Here is a 15,678-nt window from a genome sequence, read left to right as displayed (position 1 = left end):
CGCCCATCGGCCCCCCAACACACAGGGCCCCGCCGGGCAAAGCCCAGCCTCTCTGATCCCTCTGTGAGAGACCCCTCCCTCCTCCCCGAGAAATAGAACACCCACATATCCTGGTCCTGTAATTTTGTTTTTAGCGCCTTTGAGGTGCTTTGGTACCATGAGGTGCAAGCATAGTCGTAGTACCCTTGAATGAGTGCTCCTGCCAGAGTCTTCAGGGTATTCTTGTTTACCAGAGAGGCGATCCGGTACAAGAATCGAGTTCGTTGGTTGACTTTTTTTTATTACATTGGATGTCATTTTGTCACAGGAAAGATTTGCCTCTAGGATGGAACCTAGGTATGTAATTTAATCTTTCCTTGTGACAATATTGTCACCCACTGTAACTTAGAAGCCGTCGGTCTTGCTGAGTTTGTTATTTGAAAACGAAGAGAATGGACTCTGTTTTACCCAGGGTCATTGAGCATCCTGATGGCCTGGGGATAGAAGCTCCTTCTGAGTCTGTGTACCGGCCATGAGACTCCGGTAGCACTTGCCTGACCGCAGCAGTGCAAAGAGGCAGCTGTTTGGGTTCAGGGTGGCTAGAGTATGACTATTCTGATTGATTGATTGATTGATTGATTGATTGATTGATTGAAAACTTTATTAACAGATTGCAGAATGGGTACAACAGTACAGCTAAATACACACAATTGTTAAGGGGATGCAGACCAGAGAAATACTTTCGTCTTGTTTACATCAGGGGCCCCCATTTTCAATTCATCATAACATACATGACATACAGATAGACAGTACTGCTACATCTATACATTTATGACGTACCAGATTTACAAATACAGTACTGTTTGTGATACCAAAAGAGTCTAAAAAAGAGAGTATATACATTTTACGTAGAAACTGTACATTGAAGGAGGTTGGGTAGGTGGGGGGGGGGACTGTACACTGGAGGTGGTTGGGGGGGGGGGGGTGGGGTTGGGTAGGCGGGGTGGGGTTGGGTTGGGTAGGTGGGGTGGGGGAAACTACAACTGTACAAGCAAAACTGTACATTGGGATATCGACAAAACCTTACTTTGTCCCAAGAAGAGGGTCTTGTGTATTATTGGGTTAGGACATTTACTGTACATTTACAGGGGCCAGTTTCGAATTGCAGTCTCCCGTAGGTGCTCTTTGAGAGTGTTTTTTAAAGTGGGTAGTGATTCACATTCCTTTACAGCTTTGGGTAGGGCGTTCCACATTGATGTGGCATAATTGTGAATCGTGTTTAGTCCCTTGGACTCTGGGTTTAACATGATTTGTTGAGCTCCCTCTGGTGTTGTGGTCGTGGTATTCACTGACCTTTGGGAAGTATTTTGACATGTACATGGGTACCTTAGTCGTATAGTGTATCTTGTAGACCAGGCCCATTGCAAGTTGCTGTACTCTGTCGTCTACTCTAAGCCATCCTAGGTAGTCAACGTGTGCAGGGGTGAGGTGGGTTCTAGGAGTCAGGTCAAGTAGTAGTCTGACCAGTTTGTTTTGAGATGTTTGTAATTTTGTTTTTAGTGCCTTTGAGGTGCTTTGGTACCATGAGGTGCAAGCATAGTCGTAGTACCCTTGAATGAGTGCTCCTGCCAGAGTCTTCAGGGTATTCTTGTTTACCACAGAGGAGATCCGGTACAGGAATCTAGTTTGTTGGTTGACTTTTTCTTTTTTTGGTATTTTTTTTTTTATTATTATTATTTTTTAAACAAACACATAAACAAACATGACAACACACGATTAGATATACAAGCATTGTTAACAGTGCACATCAAATTAAATCACCGTTTAGATAAATGTCTTATACAACATATGCCCCTAATACCTGCTATCTATTCCCCTACACACATATGCTCTTGCTCGCACCCCCCACCCTGGACCCCCCAATGGATAATCCATCCATTATCATTCGCTCCTAACCAGACACTACCATTATATGCTAGCTTTTATTCTCTCCACCACTTCTAACCACATTGTCAATTTGGATTCATTGAGACCCAAAATTCTTGCTGTAGATATTTCTAGATAAATCACATAGAGATATGTAAGAATCCAGACCTTTCGGCACATTTTTTCCGGTTGAATCCATCGTGATGCTATCAGTTTTTTAGCCACTGTAATACCAGATAAAACCAATCTCTTTAGCTGTATAGGTACTGCATACTCAAAAACATCATTCAGCAGTAATACAGAGGGGTGTACTCTCTGAATTAAGAGATTTGATAATTGCTGGGTCACTTCTTTCCAGAATATCTTAACTGGTGGGCAGTCCCAGTACATGTGCATAAATGTCCCCTCGTCCCCATTTGTACATAAGGAGCATTTGGAGTCTTGTTTAAGACCCATTCTGTTCAGTCTTATAGGAGTCAAGTATGTCCTATGAATATAGTTAAGATTGATTTGTTGATGGTCCGGGTTCCTTGATGCAAGTCGAACATTTGCCCAGGCTTCTTGCCAATCAAAATCTTTTTCCAGGTCTGGTATATCCCTCCTCCAAATAGAGTCTAGGTGGAGGGTTTCATACGAGGCCGTTAGTAATTGATGATAAAAATCTGATACAAAACCTCTCGATGTCTCTCTTTCATAGACAAATTTGTGGTATCTGTGGTGTGCAATTGGTATCCTTAATGGAACACTGTGAGCCTTCAAACATAACAATAATTGTGCGTAAAAATAATATGTGGAACCGGTGAGATACATTTTTTTTTCTATTTCATCATAACTACAAATACCCTGTTTGTTGAAAACATCTCCTAATGTATGTATGCCTTGCTTTTCCCATCTAGGGAATCTTATAGGTTGTTTTCCAATCAGGAGTGCATTGTTATTGAATAAGGGAGTATGATTATGCCATTTATGTGGGTTAGAATATTTTTTTTGTGTTTCACGCCATATCCGGATCGCATGAGTAATTATGGGGCCAAATTTCAGTTTGCATTGCTTAATTGATACTTTGGTGTATACTATGTCCTGCAGTCTCTGTGGTGCTACTATATTTACTTCTAAATTTCTCCAGGATACTGATGCTTGGGGTTCAAACCAGGTTGTCAGTGGTCTTAAAGTGTACGCCTTAAAATAGTGGAAAAAAATTGGAAATGCCATCCCTCCGTCGGCTTTGTTTCTCTGTGCGGTGGATCTTTTTATACGTGGTGGTTTGTTATTCCAAATAAATGTATATGCGGAAGAGTGTAATTTTTTCCAGTAACCATCTGGAGGGGGTAACGGAAGCATTGAGCTGATGAAGTTGATTCTAGGTAAGACATCCATCTTAACTATTGAAACCCGTGCCTGTACTGAGTTTTTAAGTTTTGACCACCTGTCAAAGTCGTATTTGATTTTATTTTGGATTTCTATGTAATTGTGTTTCACCGTTTGGCTTATGGTAGGGAATACTTCAACTCCCAAATATCTAAAGTGTTTAACCATTGGTATTTCTTCTGGAAGACTTGTATTTTTTGCAGGGGCGTTCAGTGGAAGGAAAGCCGACTTTGGCCAGTTTATCTTAAATCCCGATAGGTCGCCAAAGTCATTAATCAACTTGAGAAGATGAGGCATTGCGGTGTTAGGGTTTTGCATGAACAGTATTACATCGTCCGCATATAGACTAATTTTGTGTTGTGTGCCCTTGATTACGATTGGTTCTATGAGTTGGGATTGTCTTATATATTGTGCTAAAGGTTCTAGTGATAAATCGAATAGTCCGGGACTAAGAGGGCAACCCTGTCTAGAAGAGCGTGATACCGGAAATATTCCGGAGGTGATTATACCTGTTGTAATCATGGCCGATGGGTCTTTGTATAATACTTTAATCATATCAATTAATCCTTTTCCTAACCCCATCCTTTCTAATACTGCCCATAGATACGACCTTTCCAGCCTATCAAAACCTTTCATTGCATCCAGGGACAGCATCGCCTTAGGTGTGGTGTCGTCCTTGCTGGCATCTAGTACGTATAGTAATCGTCTTATGTTGTCAGTGATCAAACGGTTTCTTATGAAGCCAGTTTGATCCGGATGAACTAAAGACGTCATATGCTTTTGAAGTCTGATGGCTAATACCTTAGAGAACAGTTTGATATCGGTTCCGAGGAGGCTTAAGGGTCTATAACTACCGCACTCTGTGGGGTCTTTGTCTTTTTTAAGGAGGACTGTTATGAGTGCAATATTGTCGTTCTTATGAAAGTTCCCCTCCTTGACTGAGTATAAAATCATATTAAGTAATAGGGGTCCAATTATGTCCCAGCATGAGAGGTACATTTCTGGTGGGATACCGTCTCTTCCAGGAGCCCTACCACTTTGCATTTCGGATATGGCCTTCCTGAGTTCCTCTAGTGTGATTGGTGTTTCTAACTGTTTAGCATCATCCTCTGAAAGTTTGGGGAGGTTAATTTGATTAACACTTTGATTGCCTAAGGCTAAATTCATGATATACCATAGGTTGCCAGCTCTATTTGTCTATGTAGAAGTTTCCCTTCTTTGCAGGGCTATAACTTTTTAAATTCTATTGCTAAATTGCCATTATTAGGGCCCATTCAATGTCCTATATGTATTGTTCAGGGTGTATGAACGTTAAACTTTTTCATTCACATATTCATACTAAAATATGATCTAAAGTATAAGTATGTTTTCATCTCTTTCTGCAGCTTTCTCCAGAACGTGATTTATAGCCCCAAATGCATTATATTGATGATCAAATACAGTTTGATAGCAATTGGCGCGATATAAAAAAATCCAACTGGACGGACTTCTGGAAGTTACTACACGTAATCTGATGTTGACCGGATGGCCGAGGGGGCGTTTATAATTCCGTGGGCAGCGTTATACCATTCATCTAATGTGGGTCAAATGTTCATCATAGCAGTTAGTATCGTACACATTGAAAAATAATGCTGAATCTTACCGTATCTTCCTCGCGCCGTTGGGCGATGAGCGTGGAACAGACATTTTCCTATTATGGGATATAGAAATATCCGGTCCATTTCCAGGTTGTATAATAATATATACGTCCAAATCATGTTGTTTTTTCGAGTTATTTGCAGCGATCGATGTTCACTGTGTGAAGACTGAGTCTCTCTAACACTAGCGAGTGCCCGGACCCCATATGGAGTGAGTCCTACCGGGTTAAAGGTAACATCCGTTTTTTCGATCTGCCGATCGGCCACCAGATGGCGGTCTTGAACCGCTAGAGGATTGAGAGGAGATCACACTTGTGTCTCAGGGCCCCGGAAAGGAAATATGATTCCGATCACAGATTTTTGAAATATTGATATCAAAGACGAGTTACGGCGTCTTCGGCAACTTGAGCATGGCGGGGAAGGACGCCTAAAAGCGTCTTCCGGCAGTTAAAGTGTTAAGATATGTGTCCATTTTGTTTTGATCGAAGGTCGTTTCTGATTTATACAAGTTGGAGTAGAATTCTTTGAATGTTGCGTTTATTTCTTTGGTGTCTGTTACAAGTCCTTGTTGTGCTTTAATGGAAGTTATATCTGCAAATTTTGCGTTAACTCTTAATCGCGTAGCTAGTAGGTGACTTGGTTTGGAACCTTGAGAGTAATGCTGTTGTCTTGTGCTACGTATTTGTACTTCAGATTGTTGTTTGTAAATGGCGTTAATCTCTATTTTTAGTAAATTAACTTGAGATTCCAGTCGAACCGAGTCGTTATATTGTAAAGAAGTAAATAATGTAGAGTAAAGCGTTTCTAGTTCCGCCAGTTTTGAGCATCGATTCTTGCGTATTTTGGATGAAAAGCTATCAGTGAAATCCTTGATCATTCCCTTTACCGACATCCATAATATTCTAGGGTCCGGCACCGAGTTCACATTCTCTGGTAGGAATACTGAAAGAGCTTCTTTGAGTTGTGTAATGAATTCCTTGTTATTCAGCAGTGTCGTGTTAAAGCGTGTTGACTTTTTTTTATTACATTGGATGCCATTTTGTCACAGGAAAGATTTGCCTCTAGGATTCTCTTAGCCTTGGCCCTGCAACGCTTGGTGTAAATGTCCTGGAGAGTGGGAAGCCCACCTCCAATTGTGCGTTCAGCTGATCGGGCCACTCTCTGCAGTCTGCTGCGGTCGTGTGCAGTGCTATTCCCAAACCAGGAGGTGATGTTACCAGTCAGGATGCTCTCTATTGTGCATGAGTACAAGTTCTTAAGGATCTTCTGACTCACTTTGAACTTCTTTAGGCACCTAAGGAAGTAGAGGCACTGCCATGCCTTCTTTACTACACTGTCATGGTACAGCTCTGTCATGGTTTCATTCATATCTCACAAATAGATCTCAGTTTGTCAGCATCAGCGGCTCATCCTCCCCCCCGGCCCCAGTCAACCACGGTGTCCCCCAGGGCTCTGTGCTGGGTCCCCTACTATTCACCATTTACATGCTCCCCCTCGGTCAGATTATACGTCACCACGGACTCAACTTTCACTGTTATGCAGATGATACTCAGCTCTACATCAGCACCTCACCATCCTCCCAGCTCCCCCCACAGTCTGTAGTCAACTGCCTCCACGCTATAAAAACCTGGATGGCAACCAAATTACTTAAACTCAACAGCAAAAAGACAGAGCTCATGGTTGTGGCCCCCAAGGCACTGCTCGGGAAGGTTGGAGATCTCCTCCTCCACGTTGACGGCTGTTCCATCTCCCCGTCTCTCGAAGTCCGTAACCTGGGCGTCACCCTTGACTCCACACTTTCAATTCACTCCCACATCAAATCTGTCACCAAGTCTGCCTTCTACCACCTCAGGAACATCTCCCGTCTCCGACCCTCACTCTCAGACTCTGTGGCGGAGACCCTGATCCACTCATTTGTCACCTCCCGGTTGGACTACTGTAATGGAGTCCTGTTCGGGGTACCCAGCAAAGCCCTGGACAGGCTCCAGTATGTCCAGAACTCAGCTGCCAGGGTTCTCACTCACACCAAGCCCTGGCAGCACATCACCCCCACCCTCATCCATCTCCACTGGCTTCCAGTCAGGTTCCGCATCACCTTCAAACTCCTGCTCCTCACCTACAAATCCCTCCATGCCCTCGCCCCCCGGTACCCGTCTGATCTCCTCCACCAGTACACTCCATCCCGGAACCTACGATCCTCTGATCTAGGTCTCCTCTCCATCCCTCGCACCAGGTTACGGACTTTTGGGGACAGAGCCTTCAGCGTGGCGTCCCCTACCCTCTGGAACTCTCTCCCCCCCGAAATCCGCAACGCCCCAACCCTGGACACCTTCAAATCCGCTCTAAAAACACACCTCTTCACCAAGGCTTTCCCCATCAGTTAGTTTTAGATTAAATTAGGTCCATTATCCCCTACTTTCCCTCATCCCCTCTTCCCCCTCCCCCCCTACTTTCCTTGCCCTATTTTTTGTCCTGATTGTAAAGCGACCTTGGGTTCTATGAAAGGCGCTATATAAATTTGATTTATTATTATTATTATTATTATTATTATTATTATTATTATTATTATTATTATTATTATTATTATTATTATTATTATTATTATTATTATTATGTGTGTGGTCCATGTCAAGTCCTCGGTTATGTGGACTCCGAGGTACTTAAAACTGTTCACTCTCTCGACCGGTGCCCCGTAGATGCTGAGGGGGCTGTAGTCACCACAGCGCCAGGTTCTCTACCTCTCCCAGTTAGGCCCTACTCGTCATTTGCAGAGATCAGGCCCACCACAGCTGTGTCGTCAGCAATGTTCAGCAATCATGTACACTAGGGCCTGTCACTGCCTATGGGCTAGATGTAGAGGCCTTATAAAAGGTGAACAAAAGAAGACTTGAATACAAACATATACCAAATTATACAGGACGCTCTGTACAGGCCTTATAACAAAGTGAACAAAGACTTAGATACAAAACATATACCAATGATATAGTATATATAGGAAGTGTTTATGAAAGAAAATGGCTTTATAATACATGCCCATAGCCATAGTAGTAGGAAGTGGTTATTCTGGCTACATTCAAAATTAAATAAAACATTTGGCTTATTTTGACACTATGTGTTTATGAAAGAAAGGGGCTTCCTCTATCATGTTCCTGTATATGTTTTGTATCCGAGTCTACTTTCTTACCTGTTTATAAGGCCTATAGCCTACAGGCTTATAACTGGGATTTACATGAACTATTAAATATACAGTATACATATCATTATTAACAGACATTCCATCATTCATTTGCTTTATTTTTTAACGTTAGTTAATACATTTCACATCGAAAACCGTGTATAATGGATTGCGATGGGCACTTTTATTTTGATATGTCTAGTCAATTTCAGACCGGAAGTAGAATTATTTATTTAAACTGGCTTGACACTGGCGGTTGAGTGAGTTCATGTTCTTCATGTCGGTTCAAAATGTGATGTTCTTACATTATGTTCAGCGAGAAAGCCAATCGCAAAAGTCGAAATATATAATAACAATAATCTAGATCTCACGTCCAATAATCTTAAAACCTGCCAGCTCACATCCTGTCTCTGTAATGTGTGCAAAATCACAAAATGACCCGTAGTCAAGATAGATTTTCTGTCTTTATCAAATAGAGATAGGCTAGTATTATGCAACTGTTTTAATCGAGACTTGAGTAGGACGGGCAAATTGGGAGACTATGGTGAATGGTAGGCATTGGGGGGAAAACAAGTGAAATGCGTTCAACTGGAGTGTCTAAATATGGCGGATTTTTGTCAAGCAAAATGTTCAGAGCTCATAGAGGACTATTATAAACCAGGTACTGTTCAGCATATACCTACATGTGTAAACATACCGAATTAAAGATTAATTGAAGGATATAAGGATATTTGTTTAAAGTCAACTTGATAATAATAGCCTATGCGTCGAGGTCATTTGTTCCTGGTCAGTAGGATGGTCAGAGATCTGCCAATTCCGACACAAATCTAAGAATGATCAGATAACAAATCTAAAACTGACCCTGTGTACAGTGACTACATCATGACAACCAGCCACATATCCTTTCTGTCTATCAAGACACTCCGCCCCGTGGTGATTTTTTAAATTGCAACGTTGTGTGTGGGAGAGAATATGTGCGCGCGCGTGCTTGAGAAAGAGCTACAGAGACACACACACCAGGCATTACAATGAGTCAACACGTGTTTAAGACATACTACAGTAATACACTTTGTAATACACAGTATAACACTTTTTTCTATTCCAACTGCATTTATCTGTAAGATTGATGTTTAAAAACGAATCAGAATTCATGTTTATTCATTTTATTTAATCACAATGCTGTGACCTACAGTACCTTGGTCTCTATTGCTGACTGGAACAATCCTGTGTGACATTTATGTAGCCCAGTGGCGGACTGGGACACAAATTCAGCCCGGGACATTCAGACGCACCAGCCCACACACCGGCCCACTAGTGTTGCCACCTTTGACCAATAGAAATAAGGGACACCCATCATCGAGCGTGTGCGTAGCGGTTTTGGGGAGTTTTTTTTGGGCGAAAATGGTCGGATTTTGTCAATATTTTTATTTATTTTTTTACTTTATTTCGGTTTTAGGGTTAGGCTTAGGGTTATGTTATTTAATTATTTTGGGGAGCCAGCCCCCCAAACTCCTGAAATGCATAGAAATCTATGAAATCTAAATAAAACAATTTATGTGTTATGGTTTGAAACCGACCCCAACAGCACGGCACAGACAGGTAGTTCAGAGTTAGCCAAAGACTAGGGCGTATTTATTTCTGAAACAGGAATGAGCGAGATAACAATAAGAACAACAAAGGGGAGAATGTTCTTGGCAGAGTTGTCTGCGGCTCTGCAGATTGTCCCGGTATTGAGATGGTGAAGCGGCGTAGCGCCACTGCCTCTGCGGCTCTGCAGCTACTCCAGGATCCAACTCGGGGAGGAACGGAGAGAGAGAGAGTGGTCAATAAACAAGCCAACGGAATACAGAGGCAGTCCAGCCCTCCTTAGCTGAGTCCAGTATAAACACACGTGACTTAATCTTCAGTGTTACCAATGTAACAGAGGCAACTCGCCCCTGCCACGAATTCGACCATGCCTTGAGTGGGAGTCGAACCCCAGGCGTCCGCACTGCGGGCGACATCACAAACCGCTGCGCCAAGAAAGGAATTCCCTTCTAAGCGCTCAGTTTGTATGCCTCTGGGGAGTGAGTTTTACACCCGTTACATTCACCCCCCCTAAACTCACACCACCCAAGGCATCCGGGTCTACGGCACCAGTGTAACAGAGGCAACTCGCCCCTGCCACGAATTCGACCATGCCTTGAGTGGGAGTCGAACCCCAGGCGTCCGCACTGCGGGCGACATCACAAACCGCTGCGCCAAGAAAGGAATTCCCTTCTAAGCGCTCAGTTTGTATGCCTCTGGGGAGTGAGTTTTACACCCGTTACACCAACACACAAGTTTAGCTGAGCCCAGTACAATCCCACGTGACTTAATCTTCAGTGTTACCAACACACAAGTTTAGCTGAGTCCAGTACAAAACAAAAACGGCAAATCTTCAGTGTTATCCAAACACACAGAAAACAGAGAATCCAAAAGGTTCGTTCCAAAAACTCACCAAAGCGCAAATGCGCAAAGCGGGCAACGAGGCACAGCTCCAACGGATGATAGAGATACACAACAGCGGCGACTTCCATGGACGTCCTGAAGAAAAACAGATGAGGCACAACAACGGGGGGAACAGGCAGTAGCAGTGGAAATCCAAAACGACCCGACAACGATTGACAGAAAGACCCGAGTATATGAAGGGCTCTGGGCGCTGATTACAAACAACCGACAGGTGCGTGACGGCAATTGGTACTTGACCTCGAAGCGTGTGGTGGCAATGAGCCAATCCTCCTCACAGTACCTTGAAGCGTGTGGCGGGAATGGGCCAATCCTCACAGTACCCCCCCCTCCACAGGAGCCACCCGGCGACCAGCCCGGCCCGGCCTGTCCGGATGGGAACGATGGAAGTCGGTGATCAGGTCGGGGTCCATGATGAGCTGGCGGGAGACCCAGCTCCGTTCCTCCGGGCCGTATCCCTCCCAGTCCACCAGGTACTGGAACCCCCGTCCCCGCCGTCGGACGTCCATAAGCCGACGGACCTGCCACTGGGGGTGTCCGTCCACCATCTCGGGAGGAGGCGGGTCCGGAGCAGGAGGCATCAGGGGACTGAGGGAGACTCTGTAGCTCTTTCCGAGAGGTGGGTTCCGGCCACTCCTCCACGGCCCGGATCTTGCGAGGGTCAGCTTGGGTCAAGCCGCTCTCCACAATGAAGCCCAGGTAATCGACGGAGTCGGAGTGAAATCGGCACTTCTCTGCCTTGACGAAGAGCCGATTGTGGAGGAGGCGCTCCAGCACACGGCGGACATGCTGGACGTGTTCCTCGAGGGTCTTGGAGAAGATGAGGATGTCGTCCAGGTATACCACCACAAACTCCTCCAGCATGTCACGGAGGACGTCGTTCATGAGCGCCTGGAATACTGCCGGAGCGTTGGTGAGGCCGAACGGCATCACCAGGTACTCGTAGTGGCCCCTGGGAGTCTTGAAGGCGGTCTTCCATTCATCGCCTTCTCGGATACGGACCAGATGGTAGGCACTCCGGAGGTCCAGCTTGGTGAAGACGGTAGCCTGGGTGAGGGGCTCGAAGGTGGAGTTCATGAGAGGAAAAGGGTACTTGTTCTTAATGGTGATCTCGTTGAGTTGGCGATAGTCGATGCAGGGTCGAAGGTCTCCATCCTTCTTCCCAACAAAAAAGAAACCGGCCGCCACCGGGGAGGAGGAAGGCCGAATGAGGCCTGCTGCCAAGGACTCAGAGATGTACTTATCCATCGCTGCCTTCTCAGGGACGGTCAGACTGTAGAGGCGGCTGCCGGGAAGGGGAGCCCCAGAGCGGAGGTCGATGGCACAGTCGTAAGGCCGGTGAGGCGGAAGGGCCTGAGACTTACTGAAAACCTCCTCGAGGTCGTGGTATTCGGGGGGAATAGTCGAGAGGTCCGGGGGCGGCTCACAAAGGGAACTCCGGAGCGAGGGACTGGACGCCGCCTGAAGACACTGGGCATGACAGGAGGAGCTCCACCCCCTGATGGTACCGGAGGACCAGGCGATGTGGGGCTCATGCAGCGCGAGCCAGGGCCAACCCAGGACCCTCTTTGCGCCGCCCCTGTGCCTCAAATAGATTCGCTATCAGCTCTATCTTTAATCTTTCAAAATGTTCAGTTGCTATCGCTATTAGCTCTATCTTAAATTTTTCAAAATGTACAGTTGCTATTGCATGCACTCATCTGTGTTCCACTACACACATGAGTGCATGCTTACCAACTGTCCGTCTGCAACACTACTATCACCAACATCTAAGAAGGGAGATCCCCCCTTGAATGGCCCTTCTAAGGTTTCTCTCCTCCACACTGCCTGTGGAGCTTTTTTCCCTATTGTTAGGTTTTAGTGAGTTTTTCCTTACCTTCGCGTGGGGTATGTCTGGGAGTGCTTGCATTCTTTCATTTATTTGCATTCATCTAAAAATGTTTGGACCTTATGGTGTTCTTGTTCTGTTCTTGACTTATTGTTATGTTTTCTTCTTGACTTGTTTAAAGAAGATCTGTACGGCCCATGGGGACATTAACGTGTGTTGTCGGGCCCTATAAATAAATTTGATTTGATTTGATTTGACAAGAGGGGATCTGGTGATAAAAAACTGGAGTCTCTCAACGTGGTTACCAGCAATGGTGAGAAGGACTGGACAGGTGCGTTGAGTGATGTCAGCCAGGCGGTGCTAGTCCAACGCGAACACCTCCAAGGGTCTCTCGAGGTCCTCAAGTGGAATGTTGGCCTGGGTGGCAAACTCGAAATCCAGGAAACTCTCATCAGCACCAGAGTCAATGAGTGCCTCCACCGTCGCCCGTTGGTCCGCCCAGGCTAGGGTGACGCTCGTCAGACGGTTAGGTGGTGCACGGGTGTGGGAACAAGAAAAACGGCTCACCAGGATCTCCCGGGGTCCCGGCGAGCCTGGTCTTTTGGCCGGATGGGTTCCTCCTCGGGCACCGAACGGGAGGGGAAGGGGCCACCAGTTGCGGAGGGAGCAGGACGGACCGCAGTACCGTCACGAGTGCGGGGGGTCTGGGGAACGTCTGGGGGTCCCAGTCGGGCTCTCTCACGCCTTCTCTCCCGGAGGCGTCCGTCGATGCGAATTGCGAGGTCGAATAGGCCCTCGAGGGAATCAGGCTCCTCACGGGTCGCGAGCTGGTCCCTTACTGCGTCGTTGAGCCCCCTCAGGAAGGTGAGACGAAGCGCTTGATCGTTCCAACCGCTCTCCGTTGCGGCCAGTCTGAACTCCAGCGCGTAGTCGGTGACACTGCCACTGCCCTGCCGGAAGGTGCCCAACCGAGCTCCTGGGTCCTGGCCACGAGCTGGGTGGTGGAAAACCCTGCGGAGCTCTGCCACGAAGTCTGGGTAGGAAAAACAAAAATAAGCCCTCATTGACCAGGAGGCAGTAACCCACTGTGCTGCTCGGCCTGAGAGCAGGTTAGTCATGTAAGCCACTCGGGGCTCCCTCTGAAGTAAATCGGCTGGGTTGATGAAGGAAAACCAACTCACATTGCATGATGAATGTGGCACAATCCTCGAAGTTACCGTCAAACCAACGTGGTTCGGAGAGACGGGGCTCCCGAGGTGCGAGTTCGGGAGGCGCGGGGTCCGCCATGGCTGCGGGTGGTGCTCTGGCCAAGACTCCTGGAGTAGGTGGGGTTACAAGCAGGGCGTTAAATGCTTCACTCAATGTCTGTAGTTGGTGCAGAATATCAGCCTGCTGATTACCCTGGGCTGTCTGCAGGGTAGCCAGAGAGCTAAGGGACTCCTGAATAGGCTGGACCTGAGCCCGGAGGTCCTGCACAGCAGCCGCACCTAACTGTAGGCTGTGGTCGTTGGTCAATTCGATCTGGACCGCCAACGCTGCCTTGACCCTGTCTGTGTCGGCTGGGGTCGTCATGGTCGGGTCGTAATGTTATGGTTTGAAACCGACCCCAACAGCACGGCACAGACAGGTAGTTCAGAGTTAGCCAAAGACTAGGGCGTATTTATTTCTGAAACAGGAATGAGCGAGATAACAATAAGAACAACAAAGGGGAGAATGTTCTTGGCAGAGTTGTCTGCGGCTCTGCAGATCGTCCCGGTATTGAGATGGTGAAGCGGCGTAGCGCCACTGCCTCTGCGGCTCTGCAGCTACTCCAGGATCCAACTCGGGGAGGAACGGAGAGAGAGAGAGAGAGTGGTCAATAAACAAGCCAACGGAATACAGAGGCAGTCCAGCCCTCCTTAGCTGAGTCCAGTATAAACACACGTGACTTAATCTTCAGTGTTACCAACACACAAGTTTAGCTGAGCCCAGTACAATCCCACGTGACTTAATCTTCAGTGTTACCAACACACAAGTTTAGTACAAAACAAAAACGGTAAATCTTCAGTGTTATCCAAACACACAGAAAACAGAGAATCCAAAAGGTTCGTTCCAAAAACTCACCAAAGCGCAAATGCGCAAAGCGGGCAACGAGGCACAGCTCCAACGGATGATAGAGATGCACAACAGCGGCGACTTCCATGGACGTCCTGAAGAAAAACAGACGAGGCACAACAACGGGGGGAACAGGCAGTAGCAGTGGAAATCCAAAACGACCCGACAACGATTGACAGAAAGACCCGAGTATATGAAGGGCTCTGGGCGCTGATTACAAACAACCGACAGGTGCGTGACGGCAATTGGTACTTGACCTCGAAGCGTGTGGTGGCAATGAGCCAATCCTCCTCACAGTACCTTGAAGCGTGTGGCGGGAATGGGCCAATCCTCACACTATGACATTTATATTAAAAAGAGCTAGCCCCCCAAACCCCTATAATACATAGAAATCTATGCATTTTGGAACAGTTACTATATATAGTCAAGAAAGCATTTAGTCATACTTAAAGTTTAAAGTGCTTTATTTGCATTTAACATTGTTTAAATAAATTGGCTGAACTATAGCCTCAACTTGAGCATAATACTGTATGCATATAAAGGGCTGTAAAAACAAAGCCTGTGAACACTTTTACTGAAAGAGGACAATAATACAATGAAACACTTGTGTGACCCAAATTAAAAGATTAATAAAAAATAAAGTGCAAAGAAGAGTAGGCTCCTGGCTGCCAGGGCAGGTAAATAGAAATACTGACATCTAGTTAAAAACACAACCAGATAAATAAGATGTAATATCCCATACCGAATCAATCTCAGGAGATGTTTCAGTTATGAAGAACTGTGCTTGGGTCCTTTGCGTTCTTATATTTCGGGAATATTGTTCTCCTGAGGCATGCTGTCTGATGTCAGTCAGTCCACCATGCGCCACAGAAAACACCTACATACTTTGGTTCCGGCCCATCGGGATTCGTCCCAAACGTCCCGATGGCCAGTCCGCCACTGATGTAGCCTATAGTATACACACTTTTAAACGGTATGACAGTTAGGTTAGTTTATACTTTATTATCCCCTTGGGGAAATGTGTGATTGAGTGATTGATTGATTGATTGAAAACGCTATTAACATATTGCAGAATGGGTACAATACAGTACAGCTCAATACACACAACTGCTAAGAGGATGAAGACCAGAAAAATACTTTCGTCTTGTTTACATTAGGGTCCTCCATTTTCAATTCATCAGTGT

Source organism: Notolepis coatsorum, assembly GCF_963971535.1.
Source record: "Notolepis coatsorum genome assembly, chromosome: 5".
Classification (NCBI taxonomy): domain Eukaryota; kingdom Metazoa; phylum Chordata; class Actinopteri; order Aulopiformes; family Paralepididae; genus Notolepis; species Notolepis coatsorum.
The sequence above is the reverse complement of the archived record's forward strand: the minus strand, read 5'-3'. Positions refer to the sequence as shown.